This window comes from Triturus cristatus, chromosome 11, assembly GCF_964204655.1.
Source record: "Triturus cristatus chromosome 11, aTriCri1.1, whole genome shotgun sequence".
Classification (NCBI taxonomy): domain Eukaryota; kingdom Metazoa; phylum Chordata; class Amphibia; order Caudata; family Salamandridae; genus Triturus; species Triturus cristatus.
Window position 1 is genome coordinate 411,282,305 of NC_140594.1, and position 8,574 is coordinate 411,290,878.

Below are 8,574 nucleotides of genomic sequence, written 5' to 3' on the forward strand. Positions count from 1 at the left end.
AAGTTGTCCCACAGATCAGCAATTAGACCCTGCGGAGGCCCCTAACTGCCTCCCTGAACAGCGTGGTCGCCTCAGCCCTACCCCATTTGAGAGTCACTCTGCGCCAGTGTTGTAGTGTTGGGAATGCGGAGGTTTTCCAATGTATAGCAATGGCTCCGCGGGCGATGAGCATCGCCAAATCTATGAATCGCTTGGACACCTTTTGAGCCCTCTTCTGCCTGAATACCCCTTACAGCGCCACCTCCAAGGTAAGGATGTCGGCACGACCTGTCACTGAGGTAAGTACATCTGGGACTCCGGACCACAAGGTTGCAGCATCTGGCCATGACCGGAACATGTGTATTAGATCTGAATTGGGTGCAAGACATTGTGGACAAAGAGGGGAGGACCCAAACATTCTATGTAGGACAGTCAGGTTGAGATATGTCCTGTGCAGTATGTTGAATTGAATGTACTGGAATTTGGCATTACAAGATACTTTGCGTAGGTAGTGTATAGTGCGTGCCCACTCCTTGGGTGTTAGGGCTCGTCCAATATCGGTTTCCCAGAGCCGGTGAACAGGCGACAGAGGGTCAGTCGCTGTATACGCCAAGGCTTTAACAAACCAAGTCACCAGCTTCCGACCCGCCTCCATTATGTGCAGGGCATGGGTTAGTGGGTGATGCTCCCGTTCAGTGTCCGTGACACTCCACAGGCATCTCTGCTCAGCTATTAGTGTTCCATGCGCCAAGAAATGGCCCAACGGTGTGTCACGATCTTCCTGCAACTGACCATAGGGTATTAACTCCCGGTCTCTGAACAGATCCCTTACAGTGGTCAAGCCAGCATCCCTCCAGGCCATCAGCCCTCCTCTACCAATGCTTGTGCGGAACTGCGGGATGAATCTCAGACAAATAGCCGGAGAGTATGGAATCATGTCTGCCATTAGCCTCAGGCCCTTCTAATAGCTCTGATAAGCCACTTACACCAGCCGTTCGCTCCACAGGGGAGCTGCGCTCCAGGAAGCAACATCGATCCTGCCATTTCCTGTGGCCTGCATGTTGGTAGCTCGCCCACTTCATCCAACTGCCTCTCAGCCAACCACTAGGCCCAACATTGCAGCTGTGCAGCCACATAATAATGTTCGAAATTCGGTGCACCCGGGCCACCCTTTTCCACTGGCAGCTGCAAGCTATGCAAAGCCACCCTTCTCCTATCCTTGTCCCAGATGAACCCTTCCAACATGGCATGCACCTCTGTGAAGGTGGCACAAGGCACAGCCACTGGTAGATTATCAATAAAATACAAGACGTGGGGGAGCATTACCATTTTGGAAAGTGATATTCGTCCTTGGACTGTAATGGTAGAGAGCTCCAGAAGGCCATCTGCGGGCGCATGGAGGATATCGCCCTGGTCAGGTTTCTCTCAATGAGGTTGTTCGCAGTATGATAGATATGGATCTCTAAGTACCAAATTGCCTGAGGCTCCCACCTTACCCTCTGGGCTCCTGCCATGACCTCTTGTGGAGGACAAGCCACACAGAGGGGAAAAACACAGGATTTGGCCAGGTTAACTACCGAACCTGGATGCCATTCGGAAATTCACGAATATCTCTGAAATTTCAGGTATTCCCCTGCGGATATCTCGAATATAGAGCAGCACGTCATCTGCATACTTGGATACTATATCTACCTCATCGCCCAGCAGAACTCCCCATGCTCGCCCCCCCAGCGAAGCCGCTGGGCCAGCGGCTCCATTGCCACGGTGAAGAGCAGTGGTGAAAGGGGATAGCCCTGACAAGTGCCCCATCTCACCGTAAATGAGGGTGATATGTATTTTCCAATCCTGACTCGGGCAACCGGTTTGATATAAAAAAAAAAGACGTATGTATCTTAGCAGCCATCCCTCAATGCCCAGTTTCAACAGAGTAGCAAACAAGTAGTCCCAATCAATGGTATTGAATGCCTTCTCTAGGTCCAGCACTAGACAACCCACGTAGGGCAACCTTCCCCGGGCCAGCTCCATCACCCTGTACAGCCTCCGAATATTAAGTGTGATAGATCTATCAGGGATAAAACCATTTTGGCAGCATATGTTCTAGTAGGGTGAGGACCACTACCTTACTAAGGATTTTATAATCCATCCCTAGCATGGACAATGGACGGTAGGACGTCAATTCCGTCTGGTCTTTGTCGGGATTTACCACTGATACCAATTCTAGTCTATCAGGACACCATGAATGACGGGAGGTTACCGAATGGTAACCATTCGGTAATCTCCCCTCATTCATGGTCGCCTGATAGACCTCCAGCAACCTGGGGGCAAGTAAGGAATCATGGGCCTTGTAGAGCTTAGCCGGGAAGCTGTCCAACCCCTGAGTTTTGAGCGTGGCCTCGCTCCTTATCACCCCGAGTGTCTCTTGCTCCACCAACAGGGTGTTAACCTCCGTATGTGCTTTAGGATCAAGTACAGGTAGACCCAATCCAGTCTGGAAATTGATAATATCTACCAGGCGCTCCGTCTGCGGGGATCATACAGGCCACAGTATACATTGTGAAGGCCGCGTGGATGGCCGCTTGACTAGTGTGCACCTGAGCCAGGTGATCCCTAATCATAGTGATGGGCTGGGTCGGCGTCGCGCTGCGAGGAGCCAAGCCAGGAGTCATCCAGACTTATCTCCCTCCACTTGGACCTTAGCTTGGTATGCTTTAAAGTCAATGCAACACAGTTGCTCTATGAGATGGGCATGGTGTGTTCGAGTATCCTTCAGCGCGGGCAGCATTGCGGGCTCCAACCCGGCCGCAGCCTCCCGCTGTCCTAGTAGTACCTTCTTTAGCATCAAACAAATCCCTGTGGATAGTGGCCCCGCCCCCACTAAAGTCCCTATGCGGCCCCTTAGTTCTGCTTTCAGTGCCTTCCACTCCACCGACCTAGATGTGGCTGTGTTCCAGTTGGCAGTGAAATAATTGGAGATAGATTCCCTCATTTCCTCTTGAAACACATGGTAGTCTAACAACGTAGGCTGCAGTCTCCATGTGGGGGCTTGAGGTCGTGGTGCCCCCCACCCAATGTGTATGTACAAAGGTTTGTGATCCGAGAATGTCCTCCCAAGATATTCGGCGTCCAGCACCTGTGTCTGTAGTGTGTGGTGACAAAAAATTTGATCTAATCTAACATGTAGATCGTGTACTTCAGAGGAGTAAAAGTCTCTGGACATAGTGTCCGCCAACTCTTGAAGGGACAAGTGAGCAGCCGATTGTATAAGGCACATTGCCGCTGCCATCACTGGAGAGTATGGAAGTTGGTGTTGTGAACGATCAAGTCACGGTTCTAGAACACAGTTGAAATTGCCTCCCACAAATCCCACAACTCAGGGGATATGGGCCCACCTAGTGAGGACGAGGGATAGGCGCGCCAGAAAGGGCAGTTGGGCCACATTCGGTGCATGAACACTAGCTAATAATACAGGACTACCATCGAGGAGCCCCTCCACAAAGACTTATTGCCCCTCAGGGTCTATATCAGTATCTAATCATCTAAGTGGGACCCCGGACGGACCCACACAAGGGCTCTTCTTGCAAAACCAGAGTAGATGGTGCTAAACAACTGTCCCGTCAGCGCTTTTGTAATTGGGTCTCCTGTCCTTGTGCCACGTGGGTCTCTTGTAACAATGCTCTTTGTGCCCTGCGCCTCCTGGTATATTGTTGGACTGCGTGTCTTTTCCTTGCTGTCCCGTTTCCTCTGACATTCCAATACTACCTATTTGTGTGTAGTGTACTGGGAGGTGTAGGGAGTGGGGTCAGGAGAAGGTTCCCCCGAGGCAGCACGGCAACACCCATCCTGGAATCATTCCTTGGGAAGCTATTGCCCCTAATCAATGGCCCGGTTCTCTATGGATCTGCATCAGCAACCAAAACATGAGCCGTCAAAATACCCCCATTCCAAGTCGGTATCCAATGGGAAGGCTGCCAAAACAGTGAACAAAATCCCTACAAAGGGGAACCTGCCAGCTACGTCTACCCACGACAATGCAAAGGCATGAGGAGGGTGTGCCCTGTGGCGCTAATTTGTGTGGTCTACACTCGTGGACTCCTAATGGCAATATCTACAATATGAGCTGAACAACCAAGGGTGGACAGCAAGCAGTAGCGACCGGTAACATCTGTGGTATCGTACTATATCATATAACTGATTGCCTAGAACAGCATCATCATAACAATCCCAATACCAGAACCCTCTGCACCAGCACCCCTCCACCACCCACACCATCGCCATCTCACTCAGAAGGGAACAATACAGCAATGGGGGGAGCAGAAGCATCCAGGCAATTGTGGCAACCAGGTGGGGGCACCTGCCAGAGACACCTCCGCACGCCCACAACATCCTATGGATCCAAGGGGATCAGATAATGTGGTTCACAGTCTGGGGGTCAACGTCAGTGGAGACACAGATGCAGTACCATGATGGGAGGACCCTGAATCCACATCTGATGGGGGATGCCCCGTGGAATGTGTTTGTGAGGTCTGATGTTCTGCCAAAAGCTATGAGGCCGCGGACAGTGCCTGAAACTGCTCCTCTGTTGCCTGAGCCGGTATGGGGGGTGGCAGTCATTTGCAGTGACTGGCCATCCCTTCTCCATTGTCTCACTCTACGTCGCGTACCCCGCTTGCGGGCAGTTGACACCAAAGCCAGGGAGTAGTCCCCTTTAAATCTGCGCTGCTCCACCCAGTCCCACGCATCTGAAGGCACAGTGAAGAAATAGCTAGTCATTCATCTCACAAAAAGGTCCTTTAATGGAGTAAATATGACCAAAAGGAATACCACTCCAACGTATACTACTCACAACAAGTATCCTAAATGAGGGGCAGAGTGCAAAAATAATATCAAATTTGCATTAAAACCATCTCATAAAGGGAAAAAGAACTTTAATAACTATCCCCAATGGATGGAGTTAAAACCAGTGTGACGATAGGAGTATAGATATTTCCTATCTAACTAGGTCGACATGTTTCTGCCCAGGGGACCAAGAGTTCCAGGCATTCATCAGGACCATTCAGCTTGTCACTCTGCAATAATGTGAATAACAAAAACCATACTTATGTAAAATATAAGTGTTGCCGAGACCGACTCTTGTCTGGTCTTCTTGCAATAGCAGCCAAAAAAAGTCTGCCTTACTGTACAGGTCCTTTATCTGTATGCAGGTACCAAATATCCCTGCATCACACCTTCAATATAGGGGAACTCGAACGGACATATACCTCTAACATTGGAGTGAAAAAACACCTCACGCTCCTCTCCAGAGGGAGAGTTGTAGCCCACTCAGTGTACCTTGAAGGCACTGGGTGCAAGAGGGAACCCAATGATGAAGCAAGTCACCCAAGTGGTGAGTGAGGGTTCTCGTCTTTAAAAAGCTAATGCTTATTGGTGGGTTTATGTGCTTTTTGTCATTCACATAGTTATATAGTTCCCATTAGGATACTTGTTGTGAGTAGTAAGAAATAGCTAGTGCCATGAGCTATTACTTTCAGCTGAGCTGGAAACAATAGGGAATATCTGAGGCCCATTTGTCGGAGTTTTCGCTTCACGCCCAGGAAGGGGGGCCTATGGCGCTGCACAGCCAAGGTGTAATCTGGAAACATGTTGATGCAAGCATTCTCGTACTGGGGTGGGTCAGCAGTGCGGATCGATTGCAATATGGCATCCTTGTCTCGTGAGTTCAGCACCTGTGCCACTACCGGGCAAGGAAGTCCCCTCTGGAGGGTGCCTTGCTGGGACCCGGTGTGCTCGCTCCAGCAGGAAGTGCGAGGACAACACCCTAGGGGGAACCAGGACTCAAAGAACTGTACTGGGTCTGACCCTTCAGCCCCCTTGGGTAACCCAACAAGACAGAGATTGTTCCACCAGAGCGCCCTTCTGAATCTTCTGCTCTGTGTTCCAATTCCTGTGCCTTAGCGTTGAGATATATGACACTCGCAGCCAATTTGGATAGTTCAGGACGCAGCTCCACCATGGCTGCCTCCATAATGCCAGGTTTTGTATAGTATCAGCTATCGCAGCCAGAATTCAGTCTTATTTCGCGTCCGTGGCAGTGGAAGCAGTTTCTGTGGTGCCCATGTCCAGAGCCGAATTACCCAACGTCTCTGTCGGGCAGTGACTTGCTGAATGACAGTCCAAACCGCCTATCTTCCCCATGTTGAGGAGGGTGCAGACAGCTGCGACCTGTCTACCGCACTCAACGGACACCAGAGTTCGCAGTACTGGGTCTTCCAACTAGGGCACAACAAAGATCCGCTGGTCCCCCCAGGCAGGAGGGGCTCGGTCTGACAAAAGGGGCCACTCATATAGTCTTGGCTGAGCGTATCCAAGTCTCCAGAAGCCACACTATCAAGTCAGCACTCTCCTAGATGGGCAACGGCCTCGCTGGGCCTCCGAAGGTGGAGGGCCGGGGAAAAGACGACCAGCCCAACGCCAGCACCTCCCCGTGCACACCTACTCAGCCAAATCAAATGGGACCCACCGCTCACTGCGCAATTCATGTCTCCTGCAGGCAGCAGGCACAAGCAGTCCAGCTTCCTCTCCCAGAATAATTGGGAGCGTAGGCTACGGTTTCATTCGGATTGCACTTGGCAGGGCAGACCACCTCTCAGCTCAGTACGCTCCCATGCAGCAGGCTACCCACTCCAGAACAGCATCCACTGTTTCAAGAGAGGGTCCCAGGATGTCACTGACTCCTCTCCACTCCCAGTACCAACAGTCAGAGTCTCAGTGCATTGGGAGGCAACAAACCACAAGACTCCAGATTCCCCCGATCAGCGTAGAGGGGGGCGCATCACCACCGGTGCCCCCAATCAATCCCCCACTCACTGCTCGTATCAGAAGACTCAGGGAGCATCAGCCAATGAGGGTGGGGCAGGCCCACAGCAGTGTGCCTAGTCAGACGTGGCCCCTAGGCCAGGATTCAGTCTTTCTCTTAACCTTGTAGTCTCTGGCGTGGCCCTCCAGCCATGGAGCTCACGAAACGGCACTGCGGGAGCCACAGGCTGCTGGAGTCTGGGCCTAGGCACCAGCAGCAGCCTCCTCAGCAATGAGGCCCAGCCAGGGGGCGTTTTCAGCTCCGGCCTCGCTTCCCGTCCAGCTCCTGCAGCAAGGCAGTGCAGTCAATCAGACAGGGTCAGTCACCATAGGCAGCCCTGCAACGAGGGCCAAGTAGATTCAGAGGCCACGGCATCATGGCGTCCTGGAAGGCACACTCCAACTGCACTAGCCCCGCACCAGTAGGCCGCACCCACTTGGGAGCTCCACAGGGCTCAGATGGCCAAATGAAGGCAGTCCATGGTGCCTCCCAGGGTGCCGCCACTTTCCAGCACTGCGGCCAGTCGTCTGTCAGGCTCCAGGAGCTGGTGTCGCAGTGATGTATGCCGGATCTCGGGTCAGTGGTGCAGAGCTGTCCTTGCCTGCGTCTGCCATCTTATGCGGTTCAGCCACGCTCCCTCTTTTTCATCCCACTTAAAGACCTGTCTTCACATATTTCTGTATGACTGATTGCAGTCAGCAGCAGCAGCTGTGGGTCCTTCCCAAAGCCTGGTTAGAGCATTTTCTTCCAAAGTTGATGCAGCATGCAGTGCAAGACACTTGGCAAGCACACACTTTAATAGGCTGAAGTTATCGCATTGTACAATTTGCACATTACAGTAACTATTGAACATATTAATGCAGTAAGATATAGCGAAGTTTTTAAAGTATTTAATATTTCGAGACTATAAGTTCCCACTGCTTTAAAAGCCATGCTTTATCACTAAATTAATTTGCTTTAAAATGCACCATTTGTCAATCTTTTTTTAGTTTTTTCTCTGGAGGAGGACCTAGCTTGCACTCCACGTTTGTCCATTAAGTTTTCCTGTGTCGCTCACTACATAAGTCATACTAAACCTGTACGGCTCACCACTTACAAATTTCACCAGCCACCACTGGAAGAGGGAAGAGTCTAGAAAGTGTTTATTTGGCGATCATGTAGTAAAGTTAGTTTTGGGATGAATCAAAGGAGGGATAGGCGAGGGAAGAATTTAGAAGGGTTGTTTGGGAGATTAATGTATTAAAATGAGGTTTGGAGTGATCCAAGGAGAGATAAAGCAGGGATGAGTTTAGAAAGGGTAATTATGGAGATCATATTAGCAGAATGAGGTTTGGGATGAGTTCGAGAGGGAGGTAGAGGATATATTGAGAGCGGTATAGGGTGACATATAGGGTAGTGCATTGGAGAGAGTCAAAGAATATGAGGAGCAAAAAAACGATGGATTTAGGCTCAGATCTCTGTACTGGGGTGAATGTATGACATTGTTCTGTATTCTGTCCATCAATTGTTCTTTTTGTATTTGTCACCCCGAGTGGGACGGGGATGCCCATACGTGGGTCCCGTGCTCTCCATGCCACTGGAGTCAAACTATCCTGGCTGATGAGGGGTGAAACCCTGAAACCGGTCCAAGGATGCTTGTTTCCTGTCCAGGGAGGACCTGGCATGGCAGTTTGGGCTGGACTTTTCCCACTGGGCACAGGGTCAAGACTTTTTTGCATTTGGCTGGGTTCAAACTGGAATGG